The sequence below is a fragment of the Atta colombica genome, unplaced genomic scaffold (assembly GCF_001594045.1).
Source record: "Atta colombica isolate Treedump-2 unplaced genomic scaffold, Acol1.0 scaffold141, whole genome shotgun sequence".
In the NCBI taxonomy this organism is placed as follows: domain Eukaryota; kingdom Metazoa; phylum Arthropoda; class Insecta; order Hymenoptera; family Formicidae; genus Atta; species Atta colombica.
This window is the reverse complement of record NW_017259230.1, coordinates 780696-792992: the sequence shown is the minus strand read 5'-3', so window position 1 is coordinate 792992 and position 12297 is coordinate 780696. Positions and strand designations below refer to the sequence as shown.

The window sequence follows — 12297 nt, the reverse complement described above, 5'->3', positions numbered from 1 at the left end:
TAGTAGATAATATCCTTTTAAATATAACTTAAATATTCAATCATTACATTAAAAAAATGTTAATACAAAAATACTTGAATATAAATATTTATCCTTGTCTTTTTCTCAGTAAAAAAATCGTAGGATGATCGTAGCCGCATCAGAAACAACAGACAGTCGCGTCAGAAACATTCTTATCGATGCGATCGCGACCTTCATGATCTATCAGTGATCGATACATGCACCCGCCTACGCGCCAAGTCGGCAGCACCTGTATGTACAATTGAATTGCCGATAACGAGAATATGATCGGAAAGACAATCTCATCGAACAGTTTCATAAAAATTCTAATTCTATTTAACATTCATTAATAATTCATGTTTTATAATGTTAATTTTGAATTAATAATAATTAAATAAACTAAAATATTTGTTCATATTCGGCGCTTTAAATATTAATTCTTTCATATTCAAGCAAAGGTATAAAAAAAAACACAAAACTTAATGAGCGCTTTACTTTTGTTTGCCTTCCTTTCTCTTTCGACGCGTAGATATTTTTGGTGTAAATTAAGTTACAAATGATATTCAAAATATATGTAAATCATGATAATTTACATAAAAATTATAAATTATATGAATATTAATATATATAGTAGGATCGGGTATTATGAGCACTACAGATAATATGAACATTTATATTTCTATAACAGTTGGTATTAGTAGTGTTAACTATTGTAAAAAGATGCACCTAAAAGATCATCTTCTCGACATTCCGATATGCTACGAAATTTGAGCTAAATTTATATATTTTGGATATTTATCATATTAAATAAGTAGATACGTTATTTTTTTATTTCTTACGTTTTTTCCTCTAATTTCATAAAGTCTCTACATTGAGATAAGATATTTTGTTGTGCATGTTAATATTTGTTAAGTAAACAATATTGAGTCATTCCAACTTCATAAAGTCCCGACTATTATTAATATTTATTAGACACAGGAGTTTTTCAGATAGGTATGCATGTATTATAAACATCTTCATTATTATTTATCATTACACTAAAAAAAGAGTGGCGAGGGGTCAACCACTATAGCAATTAGTATACATTTCTTTAGAAATATATTGCGACAGTAATAAAATAGGCAATACAGTAGCAATACTAACAATACACTAGCAATACATAGTAATATATAACAATACATTAACAATACTTGGCAATATTGTGCGCAATACAAAATAGCAATATTAACCCCTATAGAAAGACTTATTTTTGGTACCTTCCCGACCTAATCAGGATATGTGAAACCTTGCAACTTTATTGCGCTGTATCTCTGGACTGAATATGCTCATTTTAGCTCAAAACGTGTGAAATTTATATCTCGAAGAGCAGAAAAATATGGATCAAATAAATAATTTTATCTTCAATTAATTAAAATACTTCAAAGAAATTTTATTGGAAACATTCACAAAAAATGATTACTTTGGATAAAAAATCTTCTCAAATTTTTAAATTTAATGTTAAGCAAAAATCTTAAGTAAGATTTTTTTAGTTGATGATCGTATTATTTTTTTTGTTAATCCTTTGAATTAACAAAAAAAGATAATACGATATGAATCAAAAGTATAATTATTTGAATTATCGAAAATCGACATTTTTGAAAAATCTACTATAAATCTATTTTAAATTTACAATTAATAAATAAAATTTTATTAGTTGAACAATATAAAAGAGAATAATAATATAAGTAGATAAAGGGTTATACATGTATAAATATTATTATAGTATAATTAAGTTTATTAGGATTTAGTTTAGAGGATAATGCAACACTCGCTCTAAAGCAATAAATCCGCCCCGGCCGAGCGATCTCCGAAGACTGACAGAAATTATAAAATTTCTACTATATTTATTATATTGAAATAATTCTTTTTAGTTCTACACTACTTTTGTGTATTTATTTTTACACTATCCGAAAACGTAAATTCTTCAGTAAACGTAAAAACTTCAGTAAACGTATATTTAATAAAAAAATAAAGAGATATCCAGAGATACACCGAAAACTTACAAGCTAATCACATGTGGGCTAATTCCATGTATCCTCTTTGAATTTTCATGCATTCTCACATCGAGAATAATCCAAAAAAAATACCTTACAGGCTTATCATATCTATGGACAATTAATTAAATTAAAATTTTTTTCAGCCTCAATCTGGATCTTCAAATTATATTATAAAAAAGTTACAGCAATGTAAAAAATCACATAAAATACATAAAATTATTCTCATGTTCAGCTTAGGATTAATAATACAATAGCAATGTATTGCCATAATTAGCAATCACTGTATATTAGTATACAGTTTTTTAACAAAGGTTGATGAAAAACAAAGGTTTTTTAACAAAGGTTGAAAGGGTGATTCTTTTAGAGTTTGATAATAGCTATTAAATGTATGGAGTTTGATAATAGCTATTAAATATATGTGAAATAATCAAATGTTTGGTTAATATAACCAAAAATAATGTTAACTTTCACAAATATTTTACAAGTATTATCAAACTGTTATCATTTGTAAATGTAACATTATTTTTTGGTTATATTAACTAAACATTTAATTGGCATTTGTTCTAATAAAATTTTTCATATGTGTGTATATATATATTTTTTTTTTTCAATATTTTTCTGTGTAATTTCTTACAAAAAGTTTCCTGTACTCATATTGGGAGAAAGTGAGGGAGTTCGCAGCGGGTAATTGTGCGCATCCAGGTTTAGTACTTTTCCAATAGATAAAGACATCACCATAATGAAATTTTTTACGCAGGAGGTCGTCCTTTTATAATTACAAAAGATATGATGTAAATACATTGCTAACCAGGGAAATCACAAAAAAATGAAATCACATCTTTTCTTGTTATTTCAACATAAAAAAAATAAGATGATAAGTCCGTATTTTTAATTTGTTTGTTTAAAGTTACATACGTTATTAAAGTACGTTATTATGTGCATCTTTTGAAATGTTATTTATTAAGTTTAATTAGGAATTGTTGAAGTAATCGCATATTTCGTACCGAGTACACGGCGCACAACTGTGCGCAAGCGTTTTGAAATGCGCACAATTATCCATCTTCCATATGTATAACTAGCACTAATTTTTCCGTTTCTTCTTGGCATTACTATTTTATTTTGTCATTTCATTTTGCCAAAGTCTATGTGCATTATTATTATATTAGTTTTTGTATTTTTTCTTAATATATACAATATATATTTAAAATATATTTATTATATATTTATATTGCAATATAATAAATATATTTTTTATTTCTTTATCAACATTCCACAATTCATTCATTTCTTACAACTTTTGTTTTGCGCACAATTACTCGACGCGCGTGAAATTTTTTCGCTTTTCCGTTTTTTCTTTCTGGTTAAATACAATCTTATTGGATGAAAATCTTCGATATGAGCATACGTAATGGTAGAAGAATATTTCTATTTCCATACTTATATCGCTTTAAACTTGGGAAATCATTCCAGGGCAACAAATTTCTTGCGCGCAATTCCACTTTCCTCTACCCCTGAGAATGCTTATATTAGCCTATCGAGAGGATAATATGAGCATTGGACAGGTAATAAAAATACCCGTCATCATTTCAACTTCAATTGCATTAAAATAATCAATTTTTAATACTAAGACATTTTAAAACATCAACAAACCTATTAAATGATAGATATGCATAAGATTTTTTCTTCAGTATGTTAGATATCAAAATATTTCCTTATGCTCATAATATCTGATTCTACTCTATATGATTATAAACTAATATTCATTACATTTTCATATTTTGCGCGAATTCGAGAATTATACGCATACTTTTTAAAATGCGTAGAAAAATTAAAATATCGGACAATTTTACTTTTCATTTTTTTCAAGTAAATTCAAGAATTTCCATATGCTATTTCTCTTTCGGTTATATTGCGGAGTCGTTAAAAAATAGGTTGATTATTATCTGTCTAGTATTTGACCGATCTCTGGTGGACGCCTATCAAAATTACTTTTGACAGGGATTGACAACCTTTTAGTTCTTGCTCTCCCGTTTGCTTGTTCGGCCCACCCACGACGAATTTTCTCACACATTTTTCATGCACCGGGTATTCATTATACTTTCAATATTTTTACAAGCGCAGACTATTAATGAAAAGATTACATAACGCCGGAAATATGTAAAAAGATTATAACGTTTTACCGATAAATTTAGATCGCTATTAAAATAAAGAGTTTAGAATATCTCTAAATTTTAAACATCAACATTATAATATGTAACTATGGTTATTATCATATCTATTATATTACATTATAAAATAATCGTATGCAATAAAAAAATATGAATTCTAAATAAAAAGAAAATCACATTAAACCTTACTATTGTAATTATTACAATTGTAATTATAAAAATATGCATACATATATAGTTGCGTTCAATTTAAGAAATTTACTTCAATTGCTATCGACTTTCATATTTAACAACTCGCTCTCTTATTTTCACAGTCTTTCACAGTCTTATAAATCATCGATTAACATCACTCTATCAGATAACAGTAATGAATCGTGATCAGCGACTTTGTACAGAGATATATTGATCATGAATAAATTTAAATCCGATTTATATAACCTTCGAGTATTGATCTGTACGTATTGATTACATGTGGTCTCGATGGAATTCCGTTTATATTTTATGTCCAATTTTCTCAAAAAATCAAACTATTATGTTGAAAAATTCGTTACATTTTAAAGGACGTGTTTCATTCGACATATATGTCTGCGTATATATGTCTTAGAATGTAGAAAATTTTTTACAATCGTAAAAAAAATCTGTAATTGTTTTATAAAAGAAGGTACTTTGTCAAAATTTCTCCTTGAATTACATAATATGCGCGATTCAATTAATGCTTCAATTAATACGCGATTCAATTAATGCTACATATGTATATGTCGTTCTTCAGCATCTTCAAGCTCTTACATCTCGCGCCTCTCGCATCTTCCACTTCGCTTCGACCTCAATTCGTTACATTCCTCTCAATCGCGCTGGCACTCGTGGCTCTGTTTTATCTCCATGAATAAATCATTAAAGATAGCATTAAGATACATATTTTCTTCGAAGCGCAAACGCATTGAAATCCGCGACATGGATCATCACTGCGTTCGCTGACAATTCTCTCGGAGAGAAGTTTCAACTTCCGGTCAGTCGTTATTTCACTCTTCTCACATTTGTACAACATTTTCGTACATTTGTACAAGCAAATTCAACATTATAATATTAGCATAGAATATTGTGAATCAATTTGAACTTCGATTTAAATATCAATAATTGTGAAATATACATTAAAATAAACTAGAATATTCTAAAAATCTAAATTAATTAAAAATTAGCACTTGGATATGAATTTTATTTAAAAAAAAAAATAAAAATATCAAAAATTTAGAAAATATTTATGATCAATATTATTGCGAACATATATTCTTGAAGGTTAAACCTTTTTTGTCGCAGACATAAAATTCTCCAGCTAGTCGCGAAGTTGCTCAATAGCAGAGGAGGACCTCTTTTCCCTTTCGCTCTCTGCACATGCGGGTGTTTCGTAAGAATTTTATCGTTCCGTATTCGGGGGGGCCTAATGCCCTTGTAACTCCTCCTCTTTCTCGGTCTTCCACTCTTGTCAGTTCCTTCTCCTTCTCCTCCTCCTCCTCCTCCTCCTCTCCTCCTCCTCCTTCTCCTCCTTCTTCTTCTTCTCCTTCTCCTTCTCCATTTCCTCCTCTTTCTCCTCCTCTTCCTCCTCTTTCGCTCGTTTCTTCTGCTCGCGAGCAAAAAAAGGAGAATGAAAAAGAAGAAACGACTTCCTCAGGCTTGAGATCTTTCGGGGCCCACATGCTCGCGCGTGACAAAGGGTCCTCTCGGCACTCAGTGACCTATATGCGCCGAGGAAGACGTGGGATGAGCTCGAAACGAAAGAGAGCTTAAGCAAACACACTTTTGTGTGTTTTCTCTTTTTCTTCTTGCTTTTTCTTCTTGCTCAAATATTCTAGTTGCACTTTGATTTCGAAACTGAAGAAGAATAAAATCTTGATTTGTATGAAATTATATCTCAAAATTAAAAATATATATTTTTCATATTTATAAATACATTAGGAGTTTATAAATATATTAATTTTATTTTTAATTCTACATACACATTTAAGAGACTTTTTTTATTTAAGCCATTTGATATAAAAAATCTTAAAGCAGAATATACAAAAACATATTTTACGAATATAGAAAAAAAAAAGAAAAAAATAATAAACGTAACTTCATAACTTAAATGACATTTTCTGGTAAAATATTATTAATTTTAGTTTTAAAGTCAATTAAATTTGTGTTACAAATTCTAGCGTTTCTTTAATATTTGTACATTTATGGCTGAAAGATGATAAATTAATAAAAGATAGTAAATTACTCGCAAATTTGCAGGCGGCAATGTCTAAGATTTACTGGCAGCATTGCAGTTTGAAATAATAATCGAATCTCCTTTTCGCGTTTGTTTGAATGAGAACAGGTGTCTGATCGAAGCCGCCGCTGGCTTACCGCGCCGTTAAACTTATAAATAGAAATCGTTTGATTTTGACGTATAGCACATTCGGACTCCGGTATTCGACCGATTTTCTTTACCCAAGATCTTTCCCCGAAACAGAGTGCACAAAATATGCTCAAGCCAAAAGAACGAGAACATTTACATTTTCAAGTTAAAAAGATGATTTTCGAAATGAGAAAGAGAATCAAAAAAATATTCTATCCAGTTAAGTATAAATATGTATGCATTTCAATTAATTTTATCTGCATATTAATATCACGATTATCATACAGCATTTTTTTATATAATATTATGTATTCAAGGCAACATTTTTTAAAAGCAGATAAAAATTGAAATAACATAATGTTATTATAACATACACATGTTTTATCTATTACATAGTTTTGTATATTTTTCTATATAAATTCTTTCAAGAAGAAAAAACGGTTTTTTTCAAGAGAGGATGATATCATTTTGACGTGCTGAAAAGGACTTATAAAAGAATAAGTCTCTTATTCTTGTCTATATTTTAATATATTTAAAGCTTATTAAAATGGAAAAGGGACACTTGATTGTGTACCCTTGTTGCTATAAAAATAAATTAATTTTTTTTAATGAGATCAAAAGAAATGATTATTCCAAACAATATTTGTGAACTCAAATATTGGTTCTAAAATATTTCTTGGAAATTATTCCGACCGACATATGAATGAAATCGTTCATGTTATATTTATGAAAAAACAACATATATGTACATATATTATATATACGTATTATATTATACAACATGTCTTGCCTCGTTTCTAGGAAGCAGTCAGTATTTAATTCTTGAAATTCCTGTATTGCTTGATCTCGATCCCAATACTACCCCTTCTTACGTTATTGAATAGATAATTAATCTTTCTCTAATTAGAGAGAAAGAGAAAGAGAGAGAAGAGAGAAAGATATTTAGAAGAGATCTTCCCAAAAGAACATATGTGTTTCACATTTCTAACTCCGAATTCCGCGTATACGATGTAAAACATCTTTTTCTTCCTCTTTCAAATTTAGATAAACATCTATGTATTTTTGTTATCAGAAATATTTTATATTATATAAATATTTCTTTGTTAAATGCATATATTATGCATATATGTCGTCGCAAACAAAAATTGCTTTCGCATTTCTCACGAAACGGGAAAATATATTGTGACAAAAGAAATGAAGACGAAAAGAAGAAAAAGAACAAGGAGAGAGAGGAGACACGAGAGAGAGCTTGCGCAACCAGTGCCCATCTGGCCACTGAAAGCTTTTATAGCGCTTTTTCGACGTGTCGACGACGAGCGAACGTGGGCGGCCTAATTCCGAGACAAGATCGTACCGCGTGTAACGCATACTATCTCGAGTGTAGACTTCAGAATAATTACATATCGCGATATATGTAGAACGCGGAACCGACCGCATATTTCGGACGGCAGAGGTTAGTGAACTGATCAACTTGCGATCCAAGAGTATCATTATATTTCCCGCCTATAAGATTTATAAACTCATTTAGCGATTTAGAAAAACAAGAATATTTTTAAAATTAAAAATATTATATTCGTTGCATTGAAAGAGTTTGAAATTTAATTAATAAAATTAATAAAACAAAGAATCAAAGTAAAAAATAAATATATGTAACAAACATCAAAAACTTATTTTTAAACGCATTATTTAAAAAATATATTATTATTTAAATATTTCAAATAATATACACAGTAAATGCAAAAAATATTCGTACAAGAAAATTATTCCTAAAAAAAGTATCATTTGTAGAAAATAAACATTAATTAGCAATTTTATATAATAAATATATTTTGTTCTAACATAAACAAATGAGATTTATATATATTCTTGATTTTAGAAGCTAAATTTCTCGACTGTATGAATATTTTTTGAGCATCAAAACAATACAACTTTTAATTTTCACTTATTCTTCAGATGATATATTTTCTATAACACACATCTTTTTGGTATACACAATTTTTTGAAACATACAGTCTATTTTATTCTTTCTGAATAAATTGTTAATAACTCAGAGAAAATGATCGTAAATTAAACGTAGAATCGACTATCAAATTGGTGTTGAAATCATCATGTCGATATCGATTTGATATCAATTCAATAACTCATTTCTCGCTGAACAATATTTATTTTTTAAAAATAAAGTTTCTTTAAAAAATATTTTCTCTGCACGAATATTTTTTGCACTTACTATATATAAAAATTTGATTTTATTGGGTTGTCCGGAAAATTCGTGCCGACTAATCTATATAATTTAATAAATATATACTAAAATTTAAATTTTCTGCTTTTAAATTTTCCTTCAACATCGGCACGAACTTTCCAGACAACCCAATATATGCTCGTTTTTTATGTTACGCTCTTTATTTTATTCTTATATAGATTTTATAAAAGTTCTTTTTTTCATGACGTTTTATTTTGATATCCTTGATAAATTTCATGAATTACTAAAAATAATAGATATATCGAACTCTTGAAACAAAATTAAGAGAAATTAGTAATGTCCTGCGGAGGAGGTGAATTCTACACGTCGAAACTCCATGAAAACCGTATTAAAGTCGAACGGTTTTACGAGCGTCAATTTACGATGACGACCAACATCTTTTTGCCTCTCTTGTGTAAAAAGCGGATGTAGGCTACGGCAAATTTCCGCCTGTTCTCTGTTTTAGAGATCTTTATCCAAAACTGAATATGTAAAAATCGACAATCCCAATGGAGTTTTATCTTTGTTTGCCACGAGAAAGGTACTTTGCCACCTTCAGAATGTTAAAAATCCACTAAAATATCTATAAAGTTGCCAAAAAGGTAAAAAATATAAATAAAAAATTTGTTAAATTAACTCAAACCTACATTTTCAAGAAAAATAAAACAATAAAAAATATAATCATGTAAATACATATAGTATAACAGATAATATAATTCAGAAAAGAAATAAACGAGATAATATTTTATAGCTTAAACCAAGTCGAAAAGAAAAAAAAGACAGATTAGAATTTATTCCAGTTTATTGTTTAAAATTTGCTATGGTAAATGAGATATTCGCTGGTTTTATAGCAGAGATGAAAGGATTAAGATAAAATAGATTTGTAGAATAGATTTATCCCCTTATATACGAGCAAACAGACTATGTATTTTATACACATGTGACATGATCTATTGACATAGTGTCCTAGAACTTTTTATCATGATATTTGTTATTGTAGAAATCCACAAAAAATAAAGTTTATTAAAATTTCGTCGATTTACAATAAATCGAAATCATTATCGTTATTATTATTATTAATATTATTGTGTCATATCGATAAAAACTTAAAAATTAAATATACATATATAAATATACATATATAAAAATTCATCACAGTGAAAGATAAAACGTAACATCAATTATAATATGAAAATGATAATAAAAAAATAACATAAAAATATAGAAATAAATGTAAAAATAAAAAGTAAGGTAAAAACAAATTCATAAATAAAATAATTGCAAAATATTTTTAACAAGATATAAAGTTATATATCAATCGATGGAGATTCATGATTTCTGTCACTAAGAGAGGAGTAATGTCTCATCCTGCGGCGGGGAAAAGCGATAAACCATGAGCTTGTCGAAGAGAACAATATGCTCACGTGAGAATTTCAGCAAGAGAAAAGAGTTCGAAAGGTCAATGTCTCCCTTCGGGGGATTACAGCAAGTCTTACCCGATATTGCAAAGTGTACTTTCTAAAAATACCAATCCCGTTTCGGGAGATAGGCGATTCTTTTCAGAATATGCTGCGCTCGATTCGAAAATTCGCGATTGCAACACAGGCAGACAAGAGAGAACTTTCGATGTCAACTGCACACATGACGAATCGACCTCGAAATGTAATTTCATTGAAGTTAAAACGACGTGAAATTAACAAACAATAAGAGATTTAATTTCTTCTGGAAGCCAATAGAAAAAATAATAGTAAAATAAGAAATTACACATCCCATTTTTCTCAAACACATCACTTTTTTTTTAAATGTTTAACGCTTAAATAATAATAGGTCAGGGATGTTTTTAATCGATGCAACTAGTGCGACTCAGAATTCGCGGATCCTCGTAAGCTTCAGGATCCGCAGGCTCCGGTGCGTGGTAAACATTTATGAATTTTTTGCTGCAATATTATATACAGATCTATGCTGTATATAGGAATTGCCTTGGATTAATGATAACTCGAGCTCTCTCTCAACTTTATCTTTACAACTTTATCTTTACGAATCTATAGCAGAGCCTTAAAATCGTTACTATAATGGGTATAAATTGTTCATTCCCTGATCTCTGTGCTCGATTAAAGAGAATGAACATATCAGCATCTCTCTCTTTAACTTCATCAACATCTCTCTTCAGCTTAACATTTAGAAAGAGAAAGATGGTGCAAGCTGTCTCACTTTTTCTAAATCAATAATAATAACTTCGTTAGGAGTGCGTAATCTATTTTTATTATGTCTGTGATCCGTCGTGATGTAAATCGATGAAAATTTGTAGCGCACACGATGAATTTATATTGTCACTTTAAAGAGAACAGAATTATTTTCGCTCCGCCTCCGAACGGGACGAAAAGAAGAGCAAACACAAAGACCCGACGCGAGACAAGGGACGCGGCGGCGTAACGTTATCTCTGTCCCAATTATACGGCTTTAATTACGGCGAATTACCGTTCTTTTTCTATCTTTTTCACCGGCGAACCGTGACGCGATACTCGTAAAACCCGTAAGATTTCTGCACTTTGCGAATTTGAATCTTGTCTTTTTAATTGAATTTTAGATATCGAGGAGTTTACCTTGACAGACTACTTTATCCCGAATAAAATGCTTATTAATTAGAAATTTGTGAATATATTTATGTGAGAAAAGAAGAGAATAAGAATCCAAATTTGTTTATTAAAATGTTTACTAAAATTGAAAATTAAATCTTTTTAACTGTACGCGATAATTTGACAATGTCTAATATTTAAATTTAAATTATATTATATTTTATAAGATCGTGAGGAGGACAACCTATAGAAATCAATATCTTAAACGGTCTAGCTGGATCTCAAGTGTATGATTATGTGTAAATTTATATACTACGTAGTCCTTTAAAATGCGCACCGAAATGATTTGTCGATCTTGAAACGCAAATTCTACTAAACTATCGCAGTAATATAACGAGTCAAGTTCTTTAAAAAGAATTTGAATTTAGATAATTACTAATTGAAAATACGTAAAGTTATTTATTTGAGCAAAAATCCAATAAAATTTTTATAAAACATTTAATTTCAAATTTTCAGAAAAAAATTCTGGAAGTTCTGAAGCTTTAAAGTCTACTTTAAAATCCACTAGCTCTATAATTTTTCACAAAATTGATAATAGAATTCGCAATATGTATATAATTTTATACTCTTCGTATATTCTAATATACGATATATGTACATAGACTTCGTCTCGAATTATAGATTAACAAAAATAAGACCTACATAAAATAAGGTAGTAAGAACGATAACATTGAAATTTTATTTCTTCCTACTGAGCATAACGGCTCGAAGACTCGTGCGGATCCTTTATTTTTGATGAAGCTAGGAACGTAGAAAACAGCACGCACATTGTGTTCTCTCACTCTAGCTGTTTGGAGTTCACGACAAAATTTATGCTTCCCGTCGCGCCGTGAGCGACACACAC

At 29.2% G+C, this 12297-nt stretch overlaps 1 protein-coding gene across 2 annotated transcripts in view; it reads right to left on the bottom strand.

Moving 5' to 3' along the window:
• Positions 1-12297, bottom strand: part of LOC108684893 (activating transcription factor 3) — a 31547-nt gene that overhangs the window by 10980 nt on the left and 8270 nt on the right. Inside the window, exon 1 of one of the 2 annotated variants that reach the window (XM_018189428.1) lies at positions 5505-5716. The exons of the other annotated variant lie outside the window; for it this stretch is intronic. The gene's annotated coding sequence lies outside the window, so the exon portion shown is untranslated. Of the gene's footprint in view, positions 1-5504; positions 5717-12297 lie in introns of those variants that run through there. 2 annotated transcript variants of the gene reach the window in all.